This window comes from Electrona antarctica (assembly GCF_951216825.1).
Source record: "Electrona antarctica genome assembly, chromosome: 5".
Taxonomy (NCBI): domain Eukaryota; kingdom Metazoa; phylum Chordata; class Actinopteri; order Myctophiformes; family Myctophidae; genus Electrona; species Electrona antarctica.
The window spans coordinates 10,174,075-10,188,923 of NC_136810.1; the positions used below are offsets into that span (position 1 = coordinate 10,174,075).

General features: G+C 42.1%; 1 protein-coding gene across 1 annotated transcript in view; it reads right to left on the reverse strand.

The window, feature by feature from the left end:
* Window positions 1-14,338, reverse strand: part of lingo1a (leucine rich repeat and Ig domain containing 1a) — a 175,101-nt gene extending 160,763 nt beyond the window's left edge. The window contains exon 1 of the mRNA XM_079501327.1: window positions 14,261-14,338. The gene's annotated coding sequence lies outside the window, so the exon portion shown is untranslated. The remainder of the gene's footprint in view (window positions 1-14,260) is intronic.
* Window positions 14,339-14,849: the final 511 nt, after the last annotated feature.

Below are 14,849 nucleotides of genomic sequence, written 5' to 3' on the forward strand. Positions count from 1 at the left end.
AATGGGCACTATCTATGGCCGTATTCCTCTTTGTTGTACATGGCAATATGATTATTGCAATTATTGTGAAATACAATACAAGCCCCAGGTAATGACACCCTTGAGTCGTGTCCTAAAAGGCATCATCTCTCGCGATGCCATATCCGTCACACCCAAACAGATGACAAGCTTATAGGTTTAGATCTGCTGATGCTGTCAGTGAAGAGAATCGAGAGGCCCACTCCATCTTGGACACAAACAATCAAGAAGACACCCATCACCGAGTCACTGTGGCCAAGATCCACAGATCACCATCATCATCCTGCCACAAAGTAACCAGTGGTGGAAAGTATGACTACATTTACTTAACACCATGGAAGCCCGGGGCGGAGTTATCCGTCAAGTGCCCAAGCCGGAGATTGATAAATAGGACGGAGATTAATGATATCAAAACCGATCGCATCGCTCTAGAGCCTTGGGGTGCTTGTTGCCCATTCCGATGCCGTGTCAAAAAGTGACACGTCATCGAAAATGTTCCCTGCCTGTTTAGCGGACGAAAACAAAAATCTTAAAACGATCATAACTCCCGATCTAAATCATCCCGTCTAATTCTGAAAAAAGATCCTGTGTTTGACGGCCTTCCGCGGTCCAGTCGCTAGTCGCGATAGATTTATTCTTGTCTCCCGTTGTTGTCGATCGACTCTAGAGTGGTGTGGCTATTGTTAGCTGCTACACAGACATGCACAGCAACTGCCGGTGCGCCGGTAAAAGTGGTCCGTGCGCTATAAATGATGGGCACATGGATGAAATGGATTAAATAGTTCCAGGCTACTAAGGTGTTTTAATAATGTTGTAAAAATGTTGTCCATTATAGTATTTCAAATTTCCAATACTTTCACTTCTACTCCACTACAATGAACTTCAAAACTCCTTAAAACTGAGCTCCCTGCCATCCTTCGGTCAGTTCAAAGGAATGCTCCAGAACATTTTTCAAAGTGATTGCTCCTGCTTCAATTGATTTATTTTACTGGTTGTTCTGCATTTAAGTTCCTTTGTAATTTATCTTGATTTATAATGTTGTGTTTGATGTATTATTGTAACCTCGGCTACCTTGGAAATGAGGGCTTGCCCTCAACTGTATTTCCGAGCATAAATAATGGTGATGATGATCTCAGAGGCAAATATTGTACTTTTACTCCACTACATTTATTTAGTTACTAGTTACTTCGATTATTACAAAAGGTGCATTAAACACTTCAGCCCTATACATTTCGTCCATTTGAAAATAGCCGATCTGCAAGCTCACACTGTGTTGCGATGTGACGCATTGTGAGCTTATAGATCTGCTATTTTAAAAATGTGAAAACTTGAAATGGGACATTTCTGCATAGTGAGTACTTTCAAGCCCAAATTGGGGGTCGGGAGGGGGCGGGGCGGGGGTCCCGAGACATTGCCAAAGCATTTCCGGTTGAGAACCGTTGAGAACCCCTGTAATAAGGTATAGTGTAACTCATGAGTGATACCAAATGGACCCGTAAGGGGGACTCACACACGCAATTACTGTGCAGTCAGTCCAACGACCACAATACACAAGCTGCCAATTACCGTGCCCAAAAGCCTTGCGAGCTGCACGGGGAGAACATAAAGAACAACAAAGCAGGCAGCCAGGGGGGGGGGGGGGGGGGGGGCTGTCAGTCATTCTTCCCTCCACTGACCGTGACGCTTCGCGCCAAAAATCGACTCCTGCCGCAAAAAGGATATATGAACACCTATTATTATATTCTTTCTCCATTGGAGGCCCCTTTGAGCAGTGAGGGCAGTCACACAGAATAGCCCCCCCCCCCCCCCCCCCCCCCCCCAGCCTCATTACTTTATCGATATATCTGTTGTATTATAGTGCATTAACTGCATGGGGGCCAGTGTAGAAGTAGATCTTCATGAATTAAACGACGTGCATTTCTCCTGCATTTTGCACTGTACACTGTACTGTATAGCCTACATATATTCATTTTGCACTGTGCACAGTATAGCCTACTGTACGTATATTCATTTTGCACTGTGCACAGTAGCCTACATATATTCATTTTGCACTGTGCACAGTATAGCCTACGTATATTAATTTTGCACAGTGCACAGTATAGCCTACGTATATTCATGTTGCACTGTGCACAGTATAGCCTACGTATATTCATGTTGCACTGTGCACAGTATAGCCTACTGTACGTATATTCATTATGCACTGTGTACAGTATAGCCTACGTATATTCATGTTGCACTGTGCACAGTATAGCCTACGTATATTCATGTTGCACTGTGCACAGTATAGCCTACGTATATTCATGTTGCACTGTGCACAGTATAGCCTACTGTACGTATATTCATGTTGCACTGTACACAGTATAGCCTACTGTACGTATATTCATGTTGCACTGTACACAGTATAGCCTACTGTACGTATATTCATGTTGCACTGCCCAGGTGAAAAAGAAATATACTAAAGTATAGTACATTTATTATATAAATGTATTATTTTCAAAAGATTTAAGTTGTACTTAGTTGCACTAAAGTTGCACTAAAGCTATATTTAAACATAGTATTTTAAATATATTTTAATGTACTTTCCCCCCCGAAAACAATACAATTTAATTACAAATAAAGTACACCACAGTACACTTTTGCTGGTGTCATTAAGTATATTAAAGTATACTATCATTACATTTATAGTGCATTAACAATACACATCAAGTACTAAATAAATATATAGAGTATATTGCAATTATGCTTAAAATATACTATTAATGTATTGCAAATATACTTGTATTTGTTTCAAGTATACTATCAATGTATTACAAATATACGAGTATGTAATACATTAATTTGAAGTATACTTTTAATAGTTTGAAGTAGTAATGTAATAATAACGCATTTAAACTCACTACAAGTACACAGACAATTAATTTAAAATATACTATTATTACAATTAAAGTATGTTTGTGTTGTAACATTATTATTACATTGCTAGTACACTTGAAACTATTGAAAGTATTCAAATGAATTTATATTATACTCCAAGTATATTTTGAGCATAATTACTATACTATTACTATATATATTTATTTAGTACAAATGAGTATAGTATATTAAATATACTTCTGAAAAGTATAAATTTGCATATATTCTTAAAAAAAGAATATGCCAAAAATTGTCATATTGTAAAGGCTTGAGGTATAGTTGCGGCCTGCAAGAGCCATGACAACTCTTTGTTGGAGCAACCATCAACAACAAACCCAATCCAACAGATACTACACATCCAGTATGATAGAGACTGGCCAAATGAACAGACATTTACAGTCATGGTTTTACTAAACAAATTACATAAAACATAAATCACCAAAAAACACTAACAAAACACTAAACACAATGACCCATAAAATAACGCCAATATGCATTCTAATATTCAAATAACACCACAAATAAGAACAATAACAGACAGTCCTTGGAACCCCAGTGCATGCTGGGAAATGGACTTCCTCTAGCCACCAATATAAGTATATTTTAATACACTCAACATATAATAATTTAAAATATATTTTAAAGGAAAGGTACTTAAGTTGAACAAAAGATAAACATTATTTGAATACACTTTTAAAAGTTACATTTGATATGTTTGTTTAGTACACTTAAAGGACCACTTCACCACTTTTCAACTTATCTTCCTATAATTGGTCCTAACTAATGTTCATGATAAAATACAACCATTTTTTCCTACTCAGTCTGTGTCTCATAGGAAGGCTGGGGCAGTTCAGAAACCCGTCCACCAGTGACATCATCAATGGTGAATCCAAGCTAATAGAAACAGCAGGCTTTCTTTTCCTGAAAAGTTGCAATGCAAAAGTTGAAGCCATCGTTCTCACGATAATACAAATCTAAATATATTTTAAAACAAATCTTGTTTAAAAAAAAATCTGCCTAATGATGATGTCACTGGTGGACGGGTGTCCGAACTGCCCAAAGCCCTCCTACGAGACACAGACTGAGTAGGAAAAAATGGTGGTGTTTTATCATGAACATTAGTGAGGACCAATTATATGAAGAGATGTTTAAAAGTGGTGAAGTGGTCCTTTAAACAAATTACAATTAATTAATTGATGTTGACATTTAATGTGTATATATTCAATATATTTTGAATTTACTTAACAATACATTACAAATATAATGTAAGAAATATATTTCTAATAGCATCCAGGAACATTCATGAATAGTATACTTAAAATAAAGTAGACTAAAGTAAACTTTAAGTGTAATGCTTTTTCTGTATACTTTGTCAGCATTATACTATAAATGCACTGATGAAAAATGTACTTTTATGAAGTATAATTAAGTTAAACTTCAATACATTGGGCATTAACATACTTACAAAAATGTATACTTGAACATATTTTGATTGTATTTGTGAAAAGTATACTTTGTATATGCATATTATAGTATATATTAAGATAAGTGCATATTGAGGATACTTTCCTAGGAGTATACTGTATAAGAACTTCAAATACAATAGTTTAAAATATATTTAAAATTAAATGTACTTAAGTTCAACAAAAACTTAACATTATCAGAATACATTTTTGAAAAGTACATTTAATTGAATTAGAATTATGTTGACATTCAATGTACTTTCTAGAAATATATATTGAATGCACTCTGATTATATTTGGAAAAAAATGTATTGGAAAAAAATGTACTGTTAGCATGCTTTGACAAAAGTACCAATATACTTTTAGTACAAAAGTATACCTTCAGTATAATAAATGTACTAAAAGTATATTTGTAATATATTAAAATACATTACTTTTTCACCTGGGTGTGCACAGTATAGCCTACGTATATTCATTTTGCACTGTGCACAGTATAGCCTACGTATATTCATGTTGCACTGTGCACAGTATAGCCTACGTATATTCATGTTGCACTGTGCACAGTATAGCCTACTGTACGTATATTCATGTTGCACTGTACACAGTATAGCCTACTGTACGTATATTCATGTTGCACTGTACACAGTATAGCCTACTGTACGTATATTCATGTTGCACTGTGCACAGTATAGCCTACGTATATTCATTTTGCACTGTACACAGTATAGCCTACTGTACGTATATTCATGTTGCACTGTACACAGTATAGCCTACTGTACGTATATTCATGTTGCACTGTGCACAGTATAGCCTACGTATATTCATGTTGCACTGTGCACAGTATAGCCTACGTATATTCATGTTGCACTGTGCACAGTATAGCCTACGTATATTCATGTTGCACTGTACACAGTATAGCCTACTGTACGTATATTCATGTTGCACTGTGCACAGTATAGCCTACGTATATTCATGTTGCACTGTACACAGTATAGCCTACTGTACGTATATTCATGTTGCACTGTGCACAGTATAGCCTACGTATATTCATGTTGCACTGTGCACAGTATAGCCTACGTATATTCATGTTGCACTGTGCACAGTATAGCCTACGTATATTCATGTTGCACTGTGCACAGTATAGCCTACGTATATTCATGTTGCACTGTACACAGTATAGCCTACTGTACGTATAGTCATGTTGCACTGTGCACAGTATAGCCTACGTATATTCATTTTGCACTGTGCTCAGGATAGCCTACGTATATTCAGCGGCAAGAATCCAATTAGTGAGAGGGAACACAAAACTGTCATTAAGGCAAATAACGCAGCCAAGGATCGGCCGGCAGAAAGCATGACAAGCATCTCAACTACACAGAGAAAGCACCTGGCCTGTGTGTGTGTGTGTGTGTGCGTGCGTGCGTGCGTGCGTGCGTGCGTGCGTGCGTGCGCATGCGTGCATGCATGCTTGTGTGCGCGCGTGTGTGTATACGCGATTACACGTGTGTAATACAGTGTGTGTGTGTGTGTGTGTGTGTGTGTGTGTGTGTGTGCGCGTGTGCGCGCATGTGTGCATTTGCGCATGCGCGCGTGTCATACATCTCCAGCCATGCAGAAGGCCGTCTATCAGTTTAACGGCACCTACAGTGTACAGTAGGTACGTCGTCTCACACAGCTGACAGACAGATTGGCCCCAGAGAGAGACGCTGAGGAAACACAGTACGACGAGCATAAAAACATGAAAACACACGTCAGCGTTCCATGAGTGACTGCTGGCTCTGGACGGCGTGTGACAGACGAGAGGCGGCGGAGTCGGAGCACAGCCTTCAGCCCCCAAGTTTAAATGAAGGGGTTAAGACCCCACGTCCTTGGACCCTAACCCACGTTCACAACCCTATCTCCTGCATGTGTAGTGTACTATGCACGCACACGCACACACACGCGCACACACACACACACACACACACACACACACACACACACACACACACACACACACACACACACACACACACACACACACACACACACACACACACACACACACACACACACACACACACACACACACACACAGCGGCTGTGTGGTAATTAGATAACCACACTCCAGTGGACATTCCACAGAGTTGTATATATTTTTTTTTACCTTATCTACTGACCCTCCCAGCGTTTTCTCTCTCTAATAACATCACGTGGCTCCTGGGTCAGTGCTACTGTACGATAAGCCCCGCTAAGAAGAACAGGAGTGAAGTCGATACCGTGTAATGTGTAATAAAAAAGGCTGGCCCAAAAAAGAATCAGAACCAGAGGAGATAGATCATTGTAAAAGTGGATCAGTCACACAGGATAAAGGGGGACACCTGGACATATGACGCACTATACCGGATCTACAACTAATAATATTTGGGAAGGGAGAGTGCGACACAGTACAGCTTCTACTGTGCTAAATGCACAAAATCTCTGCACATGCGCCTGTGCGTATGAATGCGTAATGCGCCCATCCTCGAGAACCGTCCGGCCAATCGACTTGAAACTCGCCGCGTGTAAGGCTGAAGACCCAGAGGGAGTGCTTTCCCCCGTGTGAAGTAGGTCAGCTGTAGGCAGCTACATGTAGGCAGTCGTCCAGAACTGCCCATTCGACCAATATACCCATACCATATAAAAGGAACGTCCTTGTCCCTTATCTTCATATATGGGCATATAGGGACACAGACAGACCGGGTTGGATATGCATTCCCAACTTGCTTCATTCCTGAGCCTGGCTGTCAAGAGGTATTGCATAATGCTCAATGCACCCTGCATCTCCTCCACCCAATGAAGCTCAATGCACCCTGCATCTCCTCCACCCAATGAAGCTCAATGCACCCTGCATCTCCTCCACCCAATGAAGCTCAATGCACCCTGCATCTCCTCCACCCAATGAAGCTCAATGCACCCTGCATCTCCTCCACCCAATGAAGCTCAATGCACCCTGCATCTCCTCCACCCAATGAAGCTCAATGCACCCATCTCCTCCACCCAATGAAGCTCAATGCACCCTGCATCTCCTCCACTCAATGAAGCTCAATGCACCCTGCATCTCCTCCACCCAATGAAGCTCAATGCACCCTGCATCTCCTCCACCCAATGAAGCTCAATGCACCCTGCATCTCCTCCACCCAATGAAGCTCAATGCACCCTGCATCTCCTCCACCCAATGAAGCTCAATGCACCCTGCATCTCCTCCACCCAATGAAGCTCAATGCACCCATCTCCTCCACCCAATGAAGCTCAATGCACCCTGCATCTCCTCCACCTAATGAAGCTCAATGCACCCTGCATCTCCTCCACCTAATGAAGCTCAATGCACCCTGCATCTCCTCCACCCAATGAAGCTCAATGCACCCTGCATCTCCTCCACCCAATGAAGCTCAATGCACCCTGCATCTCCTCCACCCAATGAAGCTCAATGCACCCATCTCCTCCACCCAATGAAGCTCAATGCACCCATCTCCTCCACCCAATGAAGCTCAATGCACCCTGCATCTCCTCCACCTAATGAAGCTCAATGCACCCTGCATCTCCTCCACCTAATGAAGCTCAATGCACCCTGCATCTCCTCCACCCAATGAAGCTCAATGCACCCTGCATCTCCTCCACCCAATGAAGCTCAATGCACCCTGCATCTCCTCCACCCAATGAAGCTCAATGCACCCTGCATCTCCTCCACCCAATGAAGCTCAATGCACCCTGCATCTCCTCCACCCAATGAAGCTCAATGCACCCTGCATCTCCTCCATCCAATGAAGCTCAATGCACCCTGCATCTCCTCCACCCAATGAAGCTCAATGCACCCTGCATCTCCTCCACTCAATGAAGCTCAATGCACCCTGCATCTCCTCCACCTAATGAAGCTCAATGCACCCTGCATCTCCTCCACCCAATGAAGCTCAATGCACCCATCTCCTCCACCTAATGAAGCTCAATGCACCCATCTCCTCCACCCAATGAAGCTCAATGCACCCATCTCCTCCACCCAATGAAGCTCAATGCACCCATCTCCTCCACCCAATGAAGCTCAATGCACCCTGCATCTCCTCCACCCAATGAAGCTCAATGCACCCTGCATCTCCTCCACCCAATGAAGCTCAATGCACCCTGCATCTCCTCCACCCAATGAAGCTCAATGCACCCATCTCCTCCACTCAATGAAGCTCAATGCATCCATCTCCTCCACTCAATGAAGCTAAATGCACCCATCTCCTCCACCCAATGAAGCTCAATGCACCCTGCATCTCCTCCACTCAATGAAGCTCAATGCACCCATCTCCTCCACCCAATGAAGCTCAATGCACCCTGCATCTCCTCCACCCGATGGGGCATGATGTCTTAGCTCACCAGTAGAAAATCTATACGACAAACAGGAGACCCAGGGTTCAAATCCCAGGTAGGACTTAGTTTAACGTATTTCTGTTTTTCTATTAGTCATTTCCTCTCCATTCGGAATGTTGTCAGAAGGCAACGGCTGGGTAAGGTTTACAGGTCAGTTGTGTTGCAGATGATGATGATGATGATGTGTGGGTGTGTTTGGGGCATATTCAGGAGGTCAACAGTTTAACCTTGCTTACAGCGGATTCAGATGTATTATGAAAACATCTACAAAACAACTGGCTCATCGTTTCGGTGCCACACAATCTATGGTCGCACATTTCATTTTGAAGAACTCTGACATCTGTGATATTCCTGTTTCCTCCTCCTACTCACTGACAGAATCTCAGTCAGCCTGTTCACATATCACTGGCACTAACGTGTAGGTGTGAACACAACAGCACATGTCTACAAAACAAACTATAGGCTAACAACCATCACTTGTCTTGATGAATATTTAAATGGGAGCACACTTGTTGTAAAGTGTTCGGGTCACATCTACTGTACTTCATAAAGTCTTCATAATAGAAGACTTCATAATAGAAGAGATTGCCAATATATTAATTATTTTAAGGCTAGCATCAAGCTATCCAGGCTTATGGCGAATCATGACCATAACACATTTGATTCTGTGAAAAAATAAAAATATTTCATTATATGATAGGCTATACTATATTTTATATATTCTCTTTTTCTTCTTCTCCTTCTTTTTTTTTTACAGAATCAAATGTTATATGGTCAGGTTCACCAGGATCCTGCAGGATGGTTTGATTCTAGGCTTAAAATAATTGATATAAATATTTTTGGAAACAAAATAAAATAAAATAATGGGGTCTGGGCCGATGGAACCAGAAAATGGCCGCCTCATGAAGAGTTAGTGAAGCCTTCTTCAATTGGTTCACCTCTCATCCCACAGCCTCCAAGTGTTCAATACAAAAACAAGTTACAGGCTGGTCCTGGTGTGTGCACACGTGTGCATGTGTGCGTGCGTGTGCACGCTTGTGTGTGATAACAAAAATGTGTAATGTGTATCAGGTGTAATTCTTTCCCCAAAGCATATTTCAGAACACAATGCTGCCTGAAACCTCGACCTACACAGCAGGTACTATCAGCAGGTCTGCTGTGTATACTGTAACACACATTACGGCAAACATATCAACGGATTTATGCTGCAGGAAACCTGTTGTGTTGCAGCACAGCAGGGGGAAGCAACACAAACAAATCATAAACAAAACACAAACTTGTCCGTGCCATTCTTTCTGAAGAAGAATATAACTGACCATTGCTGGAACTAAGCGCCTCAGCACATCATTGATATTATATTAAAAATACATTTATTTATTTAAATTTAAACTGAGAATGAGATCAGCCGGAGAATCGGAGCGGCAGGGGTGGTATTGCAGTCGCTGTACCGCACTGTTGTGACGAAAAGAGAGTTGAGCCAGAAGGCAAAGCTCTCGTTCTACCGAGCAATCTTCGTTCCTACTCTCACCTATGGTCATGAAGTGTGGGTCATGACCGAAAGAATAAGGTCGCGAATACAAGCGGCCGAAATGAGTTTTCGTCGACGGGTGGCTGGCATCTCCCTTAGAGATAGGGTGAGAAGTTCAGTCACACGAGAGAGACTCGGAGTAGAACCGCTGCTCCTTCGCCTGAAAAGGAGCCAGCTTAGGTGGTTCGGGCATCTGGTTAGGATGCCTCTCGGGCGGCTCCCTAGGGAGGTCCTCGACGCACGTCCCACTGGGAGGAGACCCCGGGGCAGACCAAGGCGCAATTGGAGGAAACATAGACTCACTGGCCTTGGAACGTCTCGGAATCCCCCAGGAGGAAGTCACTAATGGAGAGGGAAGTCTGGAGCACTCTGGTGGAGATGTTGCCCCCGCGACCCGACTACGGATAAGCGGTTGAAGATGGATGGATATTTAAATTATTAATTTTCTCCCCAAATTCGTTCTATGTGTGCTGTCATGCTGTGTAACCGTCGCTGCCACCAAGAGAGCATAATGCAGGTAGAGCTATCAAGGTGGTTACAAGTACTACTACTATACTGTACATAATGTATCGGTGTACCTACAACTACTATGTAGCTGTATCTGTTTACTGTTTACAGGTACAGGTACGACTACATGTTATCAGTGTAGCCATTTAAGCCCTAAAAGATAGTTTTGTTGTATGAAGTTGGAATTTGGAAACGTAGGTTGTCACCTACAGTATAATTGGTTGCAGGTGGATGGTGGACACATATCCACTTTATTTAAAGATCAAATTTGAAACAACAGTGTTGAACCACAGTGCTGTACACTCAGTAAACAAACTATAGGCTAACAACCATCACTTGTCTTGATGAATATTTAATAGGGAGCACACTTGTTGTAAAGTGTTCGGGTCACATCTACTGTACTTCATAAAGTCTTCATAATAGAGTTTATAGGCCATAGGCATAGGACATAGCAGTGCTGGCCATTTTCTGGTTCCATCGTTTCATAACCCATTATTTTTTCCCAGAGATTGCCAATATATTAATTATTTTAAGGCTAGCATCAAGCTATCCAGGCTTATGGCGAATCATGACCATAACACATTTGATTCTGTGAAAAAATAAAAATAATATTTAATTATATACTATGCTATACTATATTTTATATATTCTCTTTTTCTTCTTCTCCTTCTTTTTTTTACAGAATCAAATGTTATATGGTCAGGTTCACCAGGATCCTGCGGGATGGTTTGATTCTAGGCTTAAAATAATTTATATCAATATTTTTGGAAACAAAATAAAATAAAATAATGGGGTCTGGACCGATGGAACCAGAAAATGGCCGCCACAGACTTCATAAGACTTCATGAAGAGTTAGTGAAGCTTTCTTCAATTGGTTCACCTCTCATCACACAGCCTCCAGGTGTTCAATACAACAACAAGTTACTGTACAGGCTGGTCCTGGTGTGTGCACACGTGTGCATGTGTGCGTGCGTGTGCACGCTTGTGTGGGATAACAAAAATGTGTAATAATGTGTACCAGGTGTAATTTTTTTCCCAAAGCATCAGAACACAATGCTGCCTGAAACCTCGACCTACACAGCAGGTACTATCAGCAGGTCTGCTGTGTATACTGTAACACACAGTACGGCAAACATATCAACATCTTTATGCTGCAGGAAACCTGTTGTGTTGCAGCACAGCAGGGTGAAGCAACACAAACACATCATAAACAAAACACAAACCTGTCCGTGCCATTCTTTCTGAAGAAGAATATAACTGACCATTGCTGGAACTAAGCGCCTCAGCACATCAAATATTGATAGTATATTAAAAATACATACATATTGTACATACATACATACAGTCCCACTGGGAGGAGACCCCGGGGAAGACCAAGGCGCAATTGGAGGAAACACATCGACTCACTGGCCTTGGAACGTCTCGGAATCCCCCAGGAGGAAGTCACTAATGTTCAGTGTTGGGCATCGTTACTTTAGAAAGTAACGTCGTTAGGTTACTGGATTACTGCCCATAAAAATAATCCCTTACCGTTACAAATTACCTTCTGAGAAAAGTAAAAGGTTAGATTATTTTCCGTTATTTTCCGTTACCCGACAATTAAAACCCATTTTTGAATGCTTGCGCAAGTTGGTTACATTGTATTAGGCTACTGCCTACCGTCATTGCGCCGCATTATCACGGCCCGGTTAAAAACGAGAATGATACACACCATGAACTGACCATAGACAATATCCCCTTTACAGCTCTCTCTTTATTAATGAATATAATTTGCCACAATCGGCACGTAGGACTGGACAGAAAGAGAGTGCAGAGAGTACACTACAATATGCCATACTAGGCTGTTGCGCTGCGCTCTGGTGCACTCTCCACGCCGCGCGCCGTGGCGCATGAACAATAACAACAATCCACGTGGACCCACGACGACCCACGTATGAATTAGATAGTTTATATGCAATGGCACGGCGGCCATCCTTGCAGGCAGTGACAGTAACAGAATGAGAATCCTGTAGGCAGTAACCTGTTCATTTTGGGGGGGCAACAACAACAGCCTGTTGTTGATGATGAATGATACTATGAAACTTAACAATTAATTAACTAGTACTCACCTAATGACGCCGCCACGGAGGATATACCATGTTAAACGTAATTCCAAAGTGTTTAGCCTACATTGTTTAAGTCATAGACGCATGCGGTTTTCATGAACTTTGGCTAAAAGCATGTTGTTGTTATTATTATTCCACTACCACCCGGCACTTCTAGTCAACTAGACTGTCATGGCAGCTGGCAACAACCACAACCGAAACAACTTCCTCTTCAAAATAAAAGCTACTTGTAACAAGACTTTTATTTCTTAAGTGAACTACAGGATGTAGTAGACACAGGATGTATAGTACATGGTATAGTGGGCTTGGAAGGATAACTCACACAGAAGGCAGGAGAAATAGACTCCGCGGGCAGTCGGGGCTTTATTATTTTTTTAAACTTGCCAACAAAATGAACAGGGACACATTATAGTAACGGGATTACTTTTTTGGAAATGTAACTAGGTAACTAACTACTAAATTGCAAAACTAAGTAGTTACTTTATTCCGTTACCAATGAAAGTAGTCCGTTACATAACGCCGTTATTAATAGCGCCGTTACACCCAACACTGCTAATGTTGCTCTGGAGAGGGAAGTCTGGAGCACTCTGGTGGAGCTGTTGCCCCCGCGACCCGACTACGGATAAGCGGTTGAAGATGGATGGATGGATGGATATTAAATATTAATTAAATTCCCCAATTCGTTCCATGTGTGCTGTCATGCTGTGTAACCGTCGCTGCCACCAAGAGAGCATAATGCAGGCAGAGCTATCAAGGTGGTTACAAGTACTACTAATATACTGTACATAATGTATCGGTGTACCTACAACTACTATGTAGCTGTATCTGTTTACTGTTTACAGTACAGGTACGAGTACATGTTATCAGTGTAGCCATTTACGGTAAGCCCTAAAAGATAGTTTGTTGTATGAAGTTGGAATTTGGAAACGTAGGTTGTCACCTACAGTATAATTGGTTGCAGGTGGATGGTGGACGCATATCCACTTTATTTAAAGAGCACATTTAAACAACAGTGTTGAACCACAGTGCTGTACACTCAGTAAACAAAGGTATAAAATACTAAGAGTTAAACAAAATACGAAGGGAACAAACCCCTTGTGTTGCAGAGATGCAACACAGACACATCACCTGCAGTGGAAACAGCAACTCTCAGTCTGAATCATCCAAAGCCAAGGGGAGTAACAGCACACGTGAGTTTTCAAACGTGATTCAAACACAGGCAAGGTTTGAACTCCAACATGGGGTGGAAGATTGTTCCACAGTTTGGGCGCTGCGGCGTCTCATGGCATCACGGTGCTCCTAAGTATACGATTACGATTACACACACATCTGGGTCTGGGTACTGTGGTACTTACGGTGAGAGGAGGCCTGCTGATTCCTATTGGAGGTGAGAGGGTTGATCTGGTAGCGTGGAGGAGGGCAGGGGAGACCAGGAGGTGGCGGTGACACAGGAGGACACAGTCTCCACTTAAACCTCATACCCTCTCTGCATCTCCTCTTTGGCGCCACACATACCTGGAAAACATGCGCGCATAGCAGAATGGTCAGAACATAGAACCAAAAGGTTATTTTTGAGTGGTGCAACCACTCCAAGGAACAGCAATGTCCGTTTTCACCACCTATGTGACTCGTGTTCACCTATGTGACTCGTGTTAATGTGTGTGACTCATGTGTGACTCATGAGTACCAGTAGGGGCTCTGTCATGCCAGAAACAGAGAGAGAGAGATAGTGTTGCACTGTTGCCTGCTAATGAGAGAGAGAGACAGAGAGAGAGAGAGGGGGGGGGTGTAAGGGGGGGAGTTGCACCACTCAGTTCACACGGGTGTGATTTTTATTAATACAATATAATTTTGTCTAATCTGTATGGTACAGTGTTAATTGTTTTTTAAGTCCAGAGCCTCCTCAAGAGACTTGGCTCAGATCTGAACCCAAGTAGGTAATAC